The sequence below is a fragment of the Lissotriton helveticus genome, chromosome 4_1 (assembly GCF_964261635.1).
Source record: "Lissotriton helveticus chromosome 4_1, aLisHel1.1, whole genome shotgun sequence".
NCBI lineage: Eukaryota > Metazoa > Chordata > Amphibia > Caudata > Salamandridae > Lissotriton > Lissotriton helveticus.
The window spans coordinates 457,876,903-457,891,651 of record NC_136063.1 but is presented as its reverse complement, the minus strand read 5'-3'; positions in this window follow the sequence as shown (position 1 = coordinate 457,891,651).

The following is a 14,749-nucleotide window of genomic DNA, read 5'->3' as shown; positions in this document are numbered from 1 at the left end:
GGTCCCTGGAGCCCTTTTGAGCCTCAGGGAGTGGGGCCCCATGGCCCCCTCCTTTTCAAAAAAATAATTAGGCTTGGGAATGGGGTCCCAGGGACCCCGGGGTCTTTACAAGACTCAGTGAGAGGGATAGCATGCCCCCTCAAAAAACATTATCGCCCCTGGAGGATTGGTCTCCAGGGCCCTTAAGTGGCTTGGGGAGGAGGACCACATGCCTCATACCCAAATAGTAAATGTCAGACTCATAGGATGGGGCCCCTGCAGTCCTTATCTGGTTTGGGGAGGGGGTGGTCACAAGCCCCTCCCCAAATATAAAAGAAATTAAAAAACAATGTGAAATTAGCAGAGGAGCCTCCTAGGCCCCATCAGTAAATGTGTAAAATGTAATTTAGCCCTCCATGACCGTATATGCTGCTCACATTAGGTTGATGTCTAGATTCTGTGTCATTTCCTTTGCACACTCATGGATGTACCATGCGATGCTAATGGTCAATTCCATTCTATGAAAGTGCTAAATATTGACTGGTCAAACCTTTATTTGTATGGTTTGTATGGTTTATTTGTAGAGCGCAACTATCGCTCCGAAAGGTCCGAGGTCATTATATATTGTTTTGATCTCAGAATTATGGCCTTTGTTTCTATCAGAGTCTGTCCAAAGCCTTAATAATATATTTAAAAAATAGCTTGCATTTCTGATTCCCAGATATTATAACCTCCTCAAGTTTTTTTAGAATTTGACCTCAGCAGTTTCTGTCCTTGTTTTGTGCATCGTTGATCATTTACATTATTTGTATCTATAGTGTCTGCATGGTGCTCTAGCAGCCTCCATAGTGCTAAGGCAGGCACAACAAGTACTGAGAAAGTATCATGTATGTACGGGTTAGACTGGGCGTTTTCAGAAATGTTGGAAACTTTCCAACGTCTGCCTCGTGTGCAAAACAAGGGTCAGGGAATCCAAACTCCTTGTTTATTTAATTAAATGAGGATCATTATAGATCTAGAAAGGCTTTAAAATGTATTTTTTTTATTTTAAAGCTGTGCTGCCATTTGCAAATTTTGACAAAATTGACAATGGGACTTTTTACTGTGTATAACTTGTGTGTATAATGTATTGAATTTGACTACACCTGGATTTTTAATTGTGGTGTGACTCTGCATTAGATACCGTAATTCGGAATTGTTAGAACGTGGTTAAAATTGTTACAGAGCACACTTTTTATAATATATAGGTATATTCAAAATTGTTTTGATGACATTTCTGTTTATGTCCAATCAGAACGAGCACTCTTGTAGGACTTGCAGGAGCCCCTTGTTCCTGTCAGATGGTGAACAGGAAATAAGGGCATTGCTGCCAATCATTGAACCTTCGTTTCTCAAAAACTACTGCACACATTTACAACACATTACAAAAAGCACACATTATATGTAAAGATCTAGCTTTCTGCCAACTTTGGTGTAATTCTGTCTTAAATTCCCCATGGAGACTGCATGGGGAAGTTACATGTTGGACACCGTACTCCCCTTTTTACCAGGCCTCCCGCTTAATGGATCACCCCAAAACTTTCCAGGAAGGAGCTAAGGTGGATGACATTTTTGGGGGAAGAATTAGATTTGTGAAATGGTGCCAAAGTTATGAGCAAAACAGGTCAAAACAGGCCTGTCGATCAAATCCATTGGTCATGCCTAGGTATCTATATCTATCTACTTTAGCCAATTTCCCAGATTCAATAGAGTATAATATAAATCCTAGCATTGGTCAACCCATCTAGTTCAACATCTCTTGCAAATCAACTGACCTTCTAACTCCACTCCACCATCTTGTAGTGATGTGAGACAAAAACTTTTTTTTATCTAAATGCATAGTTCTTTTCATTTTATAAAGAAAACATAATGTTACAAGTTACTGCATTGCTATCATGTGGGTATCAGCAACTTAAAGTCATGCTGTCAAAACATCAGTCTATCAACATATTGTGAGCAGCCCTAGCTCATCAGACAGAGCACATATAAAAGTGTACCACATGAGATCAAATAAGTATATGTAACCATCCAACCCGCAGAATACAGCCTCTCACTAATCAACCCACAAGGACTGAAGAAGCTAGTCTAAGCCACAATTTTTGTTCCACCTGCCCTAAATTTTTGGGCACCCTAAACTAGCATATAGCGTTTGTTCCACCAGCATGCACCAGTTCACATTGGCTCACAAGGTTCCAAATTGTAGATTAAATAGACTACGCCACAATTTTTCGATATCACATGAGGAAACCATCAAGTGTATATCACAGAACATTCAGGACTATTTCCTATAAAATCATCTTAGTCACGAATGTGCACAGGGAACTCCATTATATTCGATGGGTCGGTGGACTCTTTCAGGAGTCTCTGGGAAGTCAGGGGTTACTACTATGGTCAGATTGTATCAGTTAGACCTGTTTTCCACAAGTGTCTTTGGCTTGACCTCACTATTGGACCCCAAAAATCTGATCACCAAGTATACCTCTTTAGTATATGACCCTATGGATAGTGAAGAAGTCAGACCCTGAGCTTTTCAGATTGTCAACAGGCAGCGCAGCACAGGTCTCCATGGTGTGCTCAAGCCCGACCAATAGGTGCAGGTCTGGTGTTCATGGTGCCAGTGTGTTGTCACAGGAGAGCCTAGAATACACCAGCACCAGTTCAGCAGGTAGCTCTGGAGTCACTTTGTTTGTGGCTTGGCAGGTCTTGTGGATTGGGTCTCCTTCAGCCCAGACATAAACCCAACCCCTCATAGCTAGTGTGACCACCTCACATAAGGTCATGTCGGACACTCTCTCCAGTCCCGATCTTTTCACCTGCAAATCGTTGATTTCAGGTGCATTTGCCTAATTAGTTCAGTGAAAAGAGAACAAGACTAAAACACCCAGAATGAATTAGGCTATCACATATCAGTTCAGGATTGGAAGCAGTGTCTGTAATTATGAGGGAGAAAGTGTTTACTCTAACCTGAAGAAGATAAGAGTCTACCATTGGTTGTCATGATGAGTACTTAGCCATTGTTGTTGCAGGCTCCTCCATCAATTCTGTTGTAGTTTTCAGCAAAATGCAGTCTTGCTGTTTGCAGCGTGTTGTGACTTCTTGGTGGTGGATTGTAGCATCAGAACCTTGGCTGACTTCCATGGGGGTACACAGTCAAGTTACACTGCAGAGGCACTTTGGGGAGTCCTTGACTTCACTCTTGCAGAATGTTGCAGAGCCTTCAGCTCATCCCACCTTGACTCCTTCATGGCTCCCTCTTCTTCTGAGCAGCATCTTCCTTGTGTAAGGACTCCACCAGTGTCCCTCCTAAAGATTTGGTCAGCCGCCTTTTTCCAGATAACCTTTCCTGATAGGTCGAAGGGCTGCCCCAAGGTTTCTGACCCCAAACTTGGTAAGGGTAGTTGGAGGGGGATGCCTCAACCCTGACACACAGACATTTTCTTGTTGCCATTGATACGGAGGCCTGGAATGCAGTAGAGACATCTTAGCACAATGGCTGAAAGTTTTAGTCCCATCTTTAAACCAAAGTTGCAAATTGTAGTTTTGTATTCCAACTGCCAATTCTAAGTCTGGTTCTGGGTGGTGTAGTCAGCCAAAGTCTTTGTCACCATCTGTTAATAAGGGCACAAACATATAGCAGACTGTATCACACAATTAATTGTTAACCGGTGAAACTAACCTCTCCAGAGAACAATGGGTCAGGAAAGATCTGGGGAAACTTCCTAGCTTCAAAGGAGCTGTCTGTATTCTTTATTTAACAGTCCTTAGTGTGATCAACTACAAAGGATCCCCGTAATTTTCTGAGGGCAGCACTGCATTCACATCTACACTCTGGGCCCCTCCTCCAACCCTTCATCTTAGGTACCACAAGTCAGGTTGCACTAACCTAGTGCACAGGATCCAATGGAAGTGATATTCTTTACTGTCTATTGCACTCACACCAATGACTATAGTAAGGTATATTGAATAAAGTGACTTCCAACAAATTCAAGGAGATATCTTAGGCGTTTGATTGTTCAAAATGTTACTATATTGAGAATGTATGTACCTGAACAGTATCACTCTATATCCAGCACTCTCTAATTCCATGTGGAACAATACTTTCTGAAAACCAAACAGATGTAAAATTTGTATCTGAAATATACATGTATACTAGTATTTCTTACTATGCTTTGGATAAGTAGCTCAAGCGTCATCACTACATGCTCCCTTATGGAAGATGAGTTACAGTTTCTACTTGGCTTCGGTAAAAGTGGCAAAATTACCGGCACAGTCAATAACATGTTACCTAATATAGCAATGGTATATGCTTACTACAGCTCTCATACCTTAAACATGATATACGTCAACACAAATGCAACGATCCTCTGTAAGAATGCATTCTGTTCCTTTGCAGACTACCTTAGTAGACTATAACCTTGATCTTAACATTTTGGATAAATGATCAAGAGAATAGTTAAAGTTTGTTTTTAGCGAAATTACATCTTCAAAATACTTCTCTGTTATACGATGATCCATACAAACCATCCTTTAAGAAGCAACAGTCCTTTACAAGGAAATCTGGAATCCATGTATTGAGTGCTCAGCGAGAAATCTTGACTGAAAAAATCCAAGATGACCTCCATCACTATGCAAACAGTTTGTTTAATGCAATGAATCGTAATTTAATGCCAGCATACTGTGTCCTCTGTACACACCCAGTTTCAGTCCAGACAGCACCGGCACTCTGTGATGACTACTAGCAGGATTGCTTACAGCCCAAGATCTTAAGTACTACATCCATGCGCACGGGTCACACAAAGTGGCAAGTAGCTCCACTTCCTGACACCATTCAAATGGAGCAAACATAAAATCTAACCCAGTGTGGCTAGAGCCACATGTATCATACTCTCTTTCGAGGCGCATCTTCCACACATGCTAATTTTTACACTCATACAACAACCAGGATGAGCAAAAGAGCTGGTTGCGGGAGAATGTAAGTCCAATTTTAAAAGCAAGAGAGGTTGGTACGCAACTCTCCCTGATAGGGAGAGGTAAATAGGTCCGCCTTGCCATTAGAAAAAATATTGCTGCTACCACTGCATCTGAAGTGCAGTGAGCTGATCGTAGCCATGTTTATCATACCACCTGTGACCTACAAATGCTTCTGCAGGAGCCTATGTATAACACGAAATGTGATCCCCTATGCACCGGCGATACCGCTGGAGGGAGCTCCCGCTGGGCAGGCAGATCTGATGCCGATTACCTTCAGGGAGTGGCAGGAAAAAGGTGTCTACACTCTTGGAGATCTGTATCATGAGAGGGGCTTATGCCATATGCAATGCTTGCAGATGAAGAGGGATTACCGCCTGGGCAGTTTCTCACTCACTGTGCACTGGTTGCCTCGCTCACGGCAAAATGGGGGGATGTCACTACAGATCTCACTATGCAATACCTACACATCATGGGGCGAGGTAGACACCTGTCACATTGGTTTGCAGCTTCCCTCAGGGCCCACACAACAATCAATCTTGATACACTTTGCCGTAAATGGGAACAAGATCTGGGTCACCAGTACACAGACAAAGAGTGGGTCCAAGTACTTGAGAGCCCGACTCATATCCCTAGGAACATGCGCTTCCGTCAGATACAGTTGTTTATCATACATAGAGCATATCTCACGCCTGCGAAAATCAAACAATACTTTAATCGTGGTGGCGCTACATGGCTAAGATGCGAGGTGCTGGGGGCTGACTTACTTCACATATTCTGGAGCTGCCATAAAGTGAGTGCATATTGGAGGGAAGTGGCCACATTGCTACACGCTTGCACTGGTCAGGAGTTGCCGTTCGAGTGGCCTGCATACCTATTACATAAGTTCCACAGGACACCTGCCACAAAAGTCATGTCTAGGTTCCTAGATTTGGGATTAATAGTGGCCAAGAGGCAGATTAGTAAAAAGTGGAAAGCACCTGCCCCCCTCATATACGCGCTTGGTGTAATTCCATGCTTGCATGGGCCAAAGCGAAACTTTTTGCTATTAAACATGAGGAAACCCTTGAGCTACGTAAGATCCCTATTGCCACATGCTGGGGCACCATATATACTGAGCTGCAATAAAGAACAGATACACCTCCTGTAGATCCATCCGACGCCCAAGCTACAGACCACTAGTGCATGCACTGACTGGCACAACACATACACCATGCCACTCCCTTTACAGCAAACTGGTTGACACAACATACGTATACACATCTTGGACACAGGGAAGCAGCCAATAATTGTGGCTTGTTTGGACCACCTATGTCACCGTTAGTACATCTGTGTGGGGGTTGCAGGTCATATGTTTTATATGTTTTACATGTTTCATTGTATATGTTTTATTACGCAATTACTTGTGAATCTTTTACTGCTACCTAACTGTACACGAGCGTCAGTGCAACCAAGGACTCTGCATGGCCACATAAGCGCACGCATGTGGAGGCCAACATGGACTAATTCCCAAGTTTAATTAGACACTTGAGACTGTGAGATTGGCATGGACTACTATGTCCTCATGTCCCCTCTCCCCTTCGCTTTCTCCTTTCCTTGCTCACGTTTTGGAGATGTACTGGAAATGCTCACATTGACTTTTCCCTTCCAAGTTTGTTAGGTTGCCTTGAGACATGTACTGACACTGCATCTACAGGTGGCGCGAGCTGTAACGACTGAACCGCCCAACAGTACGAATGCCTGTAGTTGTCATGCTGCCCTTATGTGAAAACTCAAAAAAAAGAGATTCACAAAAAGGGGAGTCCACATGGTGTGCCCCTAGGCACCACAATGCCTTACTCTTAATCTCAGTCTGTGTTACAAGTAATACCTCTACATCTATGACCTTATGTACGATGATGTGGGGATCAAAACCATTAGGTTGCTATGGGGAACGTGGAACAAGTGTGCATGCTCCTCAGAGCCATGGAAAAAAACTTTACTGTCCCAACAGATGCCTCCACCCTCTACCCAGACCTGAATTCCGTCCGACTTACTACACCATTGGAGGAGCTGGGACTTCAGATTAGGAAATACGGCAAGAAAATCCATCTGCATTCCCATAGTGAAGTCCAGTCAATTTAAAGAGATTGACCACTGGAATATCTAGGGGTTCTCTCCTGTCATTGCTGTTAACCATTCGCATGGCTTGTGATCTATCTCAACCTCAAACTTGGTACCAAGAAAGTAAGGACTGTGACTCTGCAGTGCATACGCTATGGCAAATCACTGTATTTCAATTGCCGTTCAGACCTGTTCCCTAGGCAGCAATCTGTGGCTGATAAAGGCAACGGAATGCTCTCTTCCCTTATAGTTAAACTGCCCTAACTCCCTTGTAAGAAGCATTGGTTTGTACAATAAAGGATTAACTGTAATCAGGGGCCTTCAAGACTGTTGCCTGCACAATTCTGCCTTCAGGTCCTCAAAGGCATGCCGAAGCCCTTAGTACAAATCACAATATTAGGATACTTCTTGGAGGACAAGGTAGCTAAAGGGGCAATAATAGTTCCATGACTAGCCACAAAATCCCTGCAGTGACTGGTGAGGACTAATGAAAGCCCTCACTTGTGTTTCAGTTGTGGGAACTTCACTATTCAGTAGAGCTTGTACTTTCACTTCCAAAGGTTGAATATACCCATTCCCCAGCTTGATGTCCAAAATTGACCATAGAGAGCTGACTCACATGGCACTTCGTAGCCTTGATGGTCAGCCCGGCCCCATTCATCCTCACAAACACTTGAACTTGGTGCTTCAGGTAGTCCTCCCAAGAAATGCTGAAGACAGCACTATCATCCAAGAATGCCACAGAGAAAATTTACAGGCCAGACAACATATAGTCAACTAGGTGTTGAAAAGTGACAAACAAATGTTTTACCCTAAAAGGCATAATATTTAATGGATAGAGGTCTTCTGGGGTAGCATGTAATCTGTTAGTATCCTCTGATCAGATCAAATGTACTAAGTGCTGAACTACTGTTCCCAATCTGCACACCAGCTTCTCAGCACAAGTGATAAGATGGGTCTTCATCACCATCTAAGGGCCTGACAGTCCACGCAAAAGTGCAGGCTCATTAACTCCTGAATCAGAACTAGTACCACTGGTTAATGCTATAGATTACATGATGCACTGTTAGAAGGTCACATCTTTGTTAACAGGAATTGATATAGCAAGTAAATCTGGCTCTATTTGACTAACATATGCAAATGAGGAAAGCATGCATTAATGCTGAGTTAGATTTAAAGCACGTTAATTTATTAATGTGTGGAGGGTGCATTTGCAACTCCAAGATCAGGGAAAACAGGCGTGAAAGCAACAATATATATGTAGCTGGGCACCTGAAGTGCAAAGGCAATGGGTTGTTTGCTTTTTTTCGACTTGAAATGGGGACCGCCTTATCCAAAAATAGTCTCCTGAAGTCTCACGCAATCACAGCTTTTGTTGTTCATCTCATGACACTTTACGGTGGATATTTTAGGATCAAGCCATCACAATCCGCAAAAACAAAAACCAGAAAGGCAAGCTTCATGGTGCCAGCCTTGCACTCCATTCATGTCAAATGCATAAAAAAATACCTAATGCAATGAAAAATAAAAAGTGTTTGCTTTCAGTGTAGAATGCATGCCTCGGATAAAGGACTAAGGGCCAGATGTAGGTAAATTTTATTTAACCACCTCTTAAATACCGCATCATACCGACTCGGTATTTAAGAAGTGGTAAAATAAAAGTACCGAGATGTAGGTAAATACAGATGTGCATTTACCGATTCGGAAACAATCGGTATTTACCGATGCGGTAAATACCGACCGGTAAATGCCCATGCATTCCTATGGGCTTTGAAGCCCATAGGAATGATTGGGCATTTACCGGTTGGTATTTACCGCATCGGTAAATACCGATTGACACAAGGGTGCAGGGGGTGTCACTTTGACACCCTCTGGCACCCCCAAAAGAGGCTCGGGTGCCATGTGGCAGGCATACCTGCCCTAAGGGCAGGTCTGCCTGTCATATGGCATAGGTGTGCATGCACACATGTGCAAGCACACCAGAATCGGTATTTTACCATCAAATAGTATTTGATGGTAAAATACCGATTTTTTAATGCTTGTGGGACTCAGAAGAGTCCCACCTACATATCAATTTTCCCTATTCCGTAAAAATACCGACTCAGTATTTTACATAATCGGTAAATTTACCTATCGGTAAATTTACCGAGTCTGTAAAATACAGGGCCCTACATCTCAAATTGCATTTACCGGTCGGTAACGGCCGAATTCGGCCGTTACCGACCGGTAAATGCCTACCTACATCTGGCCCTAGATGTAACTAAAAAGTGATGATTATACTTTTTAGTTGTAAATGGTCTCTCATGGATTGCTATGAAAGCACTTCCTAAGAGCTGGAAGGATACACAAAATACCCATTGGCATGAGGTGAGACAAGTGTACTCCTATGAAGCCCACTGTCTGTAGTACGACTTTGGAAATGGGGAACCAGGTTTGAATGTTACCATCGGCTCAACATCCTGTGATTCTGGGCAAATCACCTAATCTCCCCGTGCTAAAAAAAACGAATGTGTGTAATGCAATCTGTGCTCATGAAAAGCACTCCAATACCCTCAGGTCAAGTTCAGGCTATAGATTGCAAAATAATACATATATATATACTTTGGAGCCGATAACTCTTCTGTGTGTATTATTGTCTTAAGAAATAACTTCGGGATGAAAAGCGCTGTGACAGTAACCACCAGAGCTCTAGGTTTATTCCAATTGAAACATTTGAGACCCCATTCCTCCCCTATTTAATCTCACTAACACCAGTTTTAACTTTTATGGTGTAAACATGACATTTTTTTTTATGTTTTCCTTTTTTACCTACCTCACTTTTCATAAGATAATCTTTAATGCCACAATCAATTTTTCGTTTTATCTTTTTATTTAAGTATGTTCATGAACATAATTGTAAGAAAGATGAATTAAAATAAATTAAATAAATGTTGACGATTCACATGAAATGTGTCTATTTGTATTAATACAACTGTGAATAAAGGACACACCAGAAATAATTTTGTAAAATGATATGGCAGTGTCTGCATATATTCACTTCTTGTGTGCCCCATTAATTACTTTTTAAAGTAATTATTGTTCATTTATGTATTTAAAAGTTGTGTAGCTGATTTGTACGTATTTGGCTCAACAAACCACAGCATCCAAAGTTGCTTGGATGCATTATGCAAGGAGAACACGGGGCACGGGGGATATATCCCCCCAGATTTTGGAGTGGGGGGACAAGGGTGGGGGGGCGAGGGGACAAAAGAATTTCCCCTCTCCCTTCTGTTATTCGCAGGGCCATTAGTGCACCACCTAATGGCCCTGCACTTGACCTGCCTGGAGTCAAAGAGGCCACCCGCCCTCTGCCCTTTCTTATGCTGCAGGAAGGCTCTGCGTTCTGGGAAGGGCAGAGAAGGAAAAAACTCTGTCTCTTTTCCTTCATGCCCAGAGAAGGCAAGGACAGTGTCAACTTCTCCTGATCTGCCTCTGGCCGCTGCCCTCCTCCCCTCTCTCTCTCTCTTTTTTTCTCCATCTCTTTCTGTCTGTCTCGCTCCTCCTTACCTCCTGATTTCAAGAGACAGCTCTTGTACTATCTCTTGCCTCTCCTTTTCTTTATTTGTTCCCCTGTGAAATGGATCCAAAAAGGTGGAACACTTTGGCTGGAAATGTCCTCATTTTCGGACTGTTTTCTATTCAAAAGAAAAATGTCAGGATAGAGAGAAAAAATAATTAAATACCAAAATAAAGCAATACAGAGTGGTAAGCATGGAGTGAAAAAGTATTAAATACCTAAATAAAGCAATACAGAGTGGTCAGCAGACAGGCCAGATTGTTATTTACACCCACCACCATTAGCGCCACTTTACAGGGTTTGCCAGTGAAAGCGCTACTTTCTTTTTATCTTCTTTCTTTGAACAACATTGTTTTCCCAGGGTGGGGAAGTGCACCATTCCTAAAGGGACTGCAATACCTGGTTGATGGGTGAAGGGGAATCGTTTAATGTGATCGTTTTCAACTGTTTTAATTATTTTAGATTATAAAATGCAGCTCTGTGTTTGGGGATGTGGACTTTTTTAAACCAAACTGCTTACATTTTGAAAGGATATAAGCAATGGACATTGAAACGGGTCCCTTCCTGGTCCTGTAGCCATGTCCTGAACTTTTCAGGCAAAATTACTTACTGATTTCTGAATAATGAGTTTAAAACCGTTAAGGTAACAATGTTGTTACTGATTACAGTTCACATGCTTTGCTTATTCTTGCATTCCCTATGAGTGTTTGCTTTTTCCAGGGTGTTATTCATTTTTTTCAAGCAGCATTTTACTGTTTTCTAGTGCATAATTTGAATGTAGTCGCATCACAATTGTGCTGTAGCTGAAGGTAGTGCGAGTTTCTCTCAGTGGGGCAGTATGCTGTTCAGTGTGGGAGAGGATGTGGCACTCTGGCCAAAGATGCTGAATTTGGAACTGGATAACCATGTTCAGCCTTCTAGACCAGTCCACCAGACCACACTCCTGACAGAGCTCATTCCGATGCTACACCTTAGAAAGACCATAAGACCTTGGTAGCACTGGTGTATGAGCACCTGCAGGTGGACCCTAACGGTGGCAAGTGTGAGTTAACCTTGAAGGCCTGCCACAACAATCCATACTGCAGTTCACCTCCAGTCTTGCGAGCAGGCATACGAAAAAGCACACCCTAGATCGACAGTGAATCTGTCACTGAGGTCACAAGACCCTTGAGGCCAGTTCACCTCACCCATTGGTACCTCCATTAGGCTTTTTCAGCAGTAGTAGTGCAACTTACATGGGGTTGGCAATGTAGGATTTGCATGCACACCAAACTTAGGGGGTGATTATAATGGTGGCGAGACTGCCATATCTCCCTATCGGTGGCAGTCCCTCCGCCATCGGTGACTGCATCACCACCCGCCATATTACAATGGCGGGTGGTTCCCTGAAGGTTGGAAAGACCAACTGCCACACACCCAACGGGCTCCATGAGCCCGCCAGTGCGGCGGAGGGACTCGTGGTTCCTACAATGCTGGTGGTGCCTATCAGGCACCGCACTAGGGATTACGATGTCCCTTACCCGCCAGCCTAGCCATGGCAGTTCACCCACCATGGAAAAGCTGGCGGAAAGGGATATTGGGGGCCCGTAGCAAGCCCCTATCCTCCCAGCCCCCAGACGTGGGACCTGGGGGGACATCAAATCACTGCACCATGTGGCAGGCACCGCATTGTGCCTGCCACGTAGTGCAGTGATATATGTAAAATGTCCCTTTTTTACATTGGGGCGGATGATGCAGCCAGCAGCACCTGCTGCAATGTAAAAGCGGTACAAAAGGGGGTGGTGATGGACGGAGCATCTGGACCAATCAAACTCTCACACCCAGTCAAAAGATCTGGGTTTAATCCATCACCGTTCTTTAGCCTACTCTGCCACCCCAGTTCAGACGTGGCCATATGCAAATCAGTGTGACCCTGTGCCTCATGTGAACAGTCCAGCCCGAACTGCCAAGCCATGCCTTCCCTAGACCGGAAACAAGCTTCCTAGGACCGGTTTCTGGCATTTCAGCAGTCTTCAGCCAGGTTTGCTTGAATCCAGTGGCAAAGTGAGCAAGGGACTCACGTCTGAGCATACCCTGCCAACTTATGGAGGACAAAGCGGTACAAAAGATAGGCATTGCGAACGCCGTAGTGGTGGTCGCACTGTAATGCCTATCGTGTGGCCGCCACCTTGAAGGTCAGCAGTCCATTCCCCGATTCGATGGCGGACAGACTGAAGTCCGTCTGCCATCGTAATCAGCCCCTAAGTTTGCAAACTTCTTGGTATCTGCTTCATGCACAAACACTTTTAACATGTGCAGCCTGCTTTCGGGCCACTGGAGTTATGCAGCAATGGAGGCCAAAATTATGTCGCAGTGTTGACTAAATTATGCAACAATAAAAAGGCTGCAGCGTAATGCGGTACATTTTATGATACTTTATTATTTTGACATATTTATACATACTAACAGCCTCTGCAAAGCTTTTGCCTCATTAGTACCTGTGTAACATACAAATGCACCAGTGGGAAAGGTGACCAGTCAACCTTTGCAAAGGGCCCTACACTTCACAGCAACATAAGTCACATTTCTTTTAGTAATTTTTGATCCGTTTGAGCTACAAAATAGTTTTGGGTGAAATCGTTAGATTATGCAGCAGATTATGTATCATGTGGCAAATGTGATACAGCCATAGTTAAGTGGAAAACATTTTTACACTTAACTTAATTTTGCCCCAACATTGTAGTTAATCAATTTGTAAGTTCCCCAAAATCAAAAGTCGAGTTTGGGCACAATTTGCATTTTAAAAGCAGTCCTGCAGCACAGGGCTACTTTTAAATTGACCTCAGGCGTCAGCAGTGCACACATGCAAAAGCAGAAAGGGCTGCTGGCCTCTAAACTGCCATGCCCTATTATATTCTAGGGACTTAAAGGCAGTTCTAATCATCTTGCCCTATTATGTACTAGGGCCTTATAGGAGAGGTCATGTCAATCATAGGGGTGCCATAACCCATAGTGCACCCTAGTGTATGTAGGTTTTTTCACAGTATTTTTAAGTGTCTTTTTCAGAACAGCACTGGCCCTTGGCCTGTTTAGGCAGAGGCCACGGTCAGTCAGAGTCAGGTACCACCAGAATCAGTCAGCAAAATGTTGGAGAGTGCCCAGGGCGGTCTTGCAACACAAGAGAAGCACAAACTCAGAATTTAAAACATAACACCATGGTTGAGGGGGTTCTCTTTAATAATCAGAATTGATTTCTATCCTAATTAACCCATTTTCCAACATAGGATAAGGAAAGACTGGGGATAAATCATAACGTTCTAATCTATACCTTAAAGTTTTCATGCAGCTCTTTGATGACGGTAGCTCACAGTTCAATGTTAGGATTTAAACTTATATATTACAAATACCAAAAGAATCTCTGAGACAAAAGCAGCAACTCACTGGGCTATTTACATGATATGCATTTAGTGATCTGTGTGGTACACGTTCTTTACAGCAGGCATATTACCCCACTGTGGCTACCTTACCATGAGTCAAAACTTCCATTAGACAAACCTCCAATCTCTCTCAATAAAGAACATTAATCACTGAAGTTCTCTTCACATTTGTATTGTTGCCCGAAAATTGCTGGAGACCAGGAATACAGCAGCAGGTACTTTTCAAACCATAATGCACTTGCAAACACGACACCCCCGCCCTAAGTCAGCGGCCTTTGTTTGCTTGGTGCATGAAGATGCAAGATTCATTTACATGTTTTTTTAACATTTGGTCTGATTACTATATGAATGTAAATAACAATGAAGCATAATGCAAACTGTGACTACATGCCTGCTTTTCTCAATATTTCACTTCGAAAGTATGCGATTGTATTTGTTTAATGGGCGGTGATTTGTATAGGGTCACTGGATAGTCCACAAGGTTGTCCGTGTCCCCCCCAGAATTTTAGTGTCTCCTACGCCCGTCAATACCATAGAAAAAGTTTGTGCCTCTTTGTGTCACTTTACGTAACTTATCATCAGCACTACCCATTAATACATCTGTGTCTTTGTTTCTAAGCTCTCCTACTTTGCACAGGTTTGCTTATATTGTTACTTTCTGAATCATAAGCAAGCAGAGCAATACATT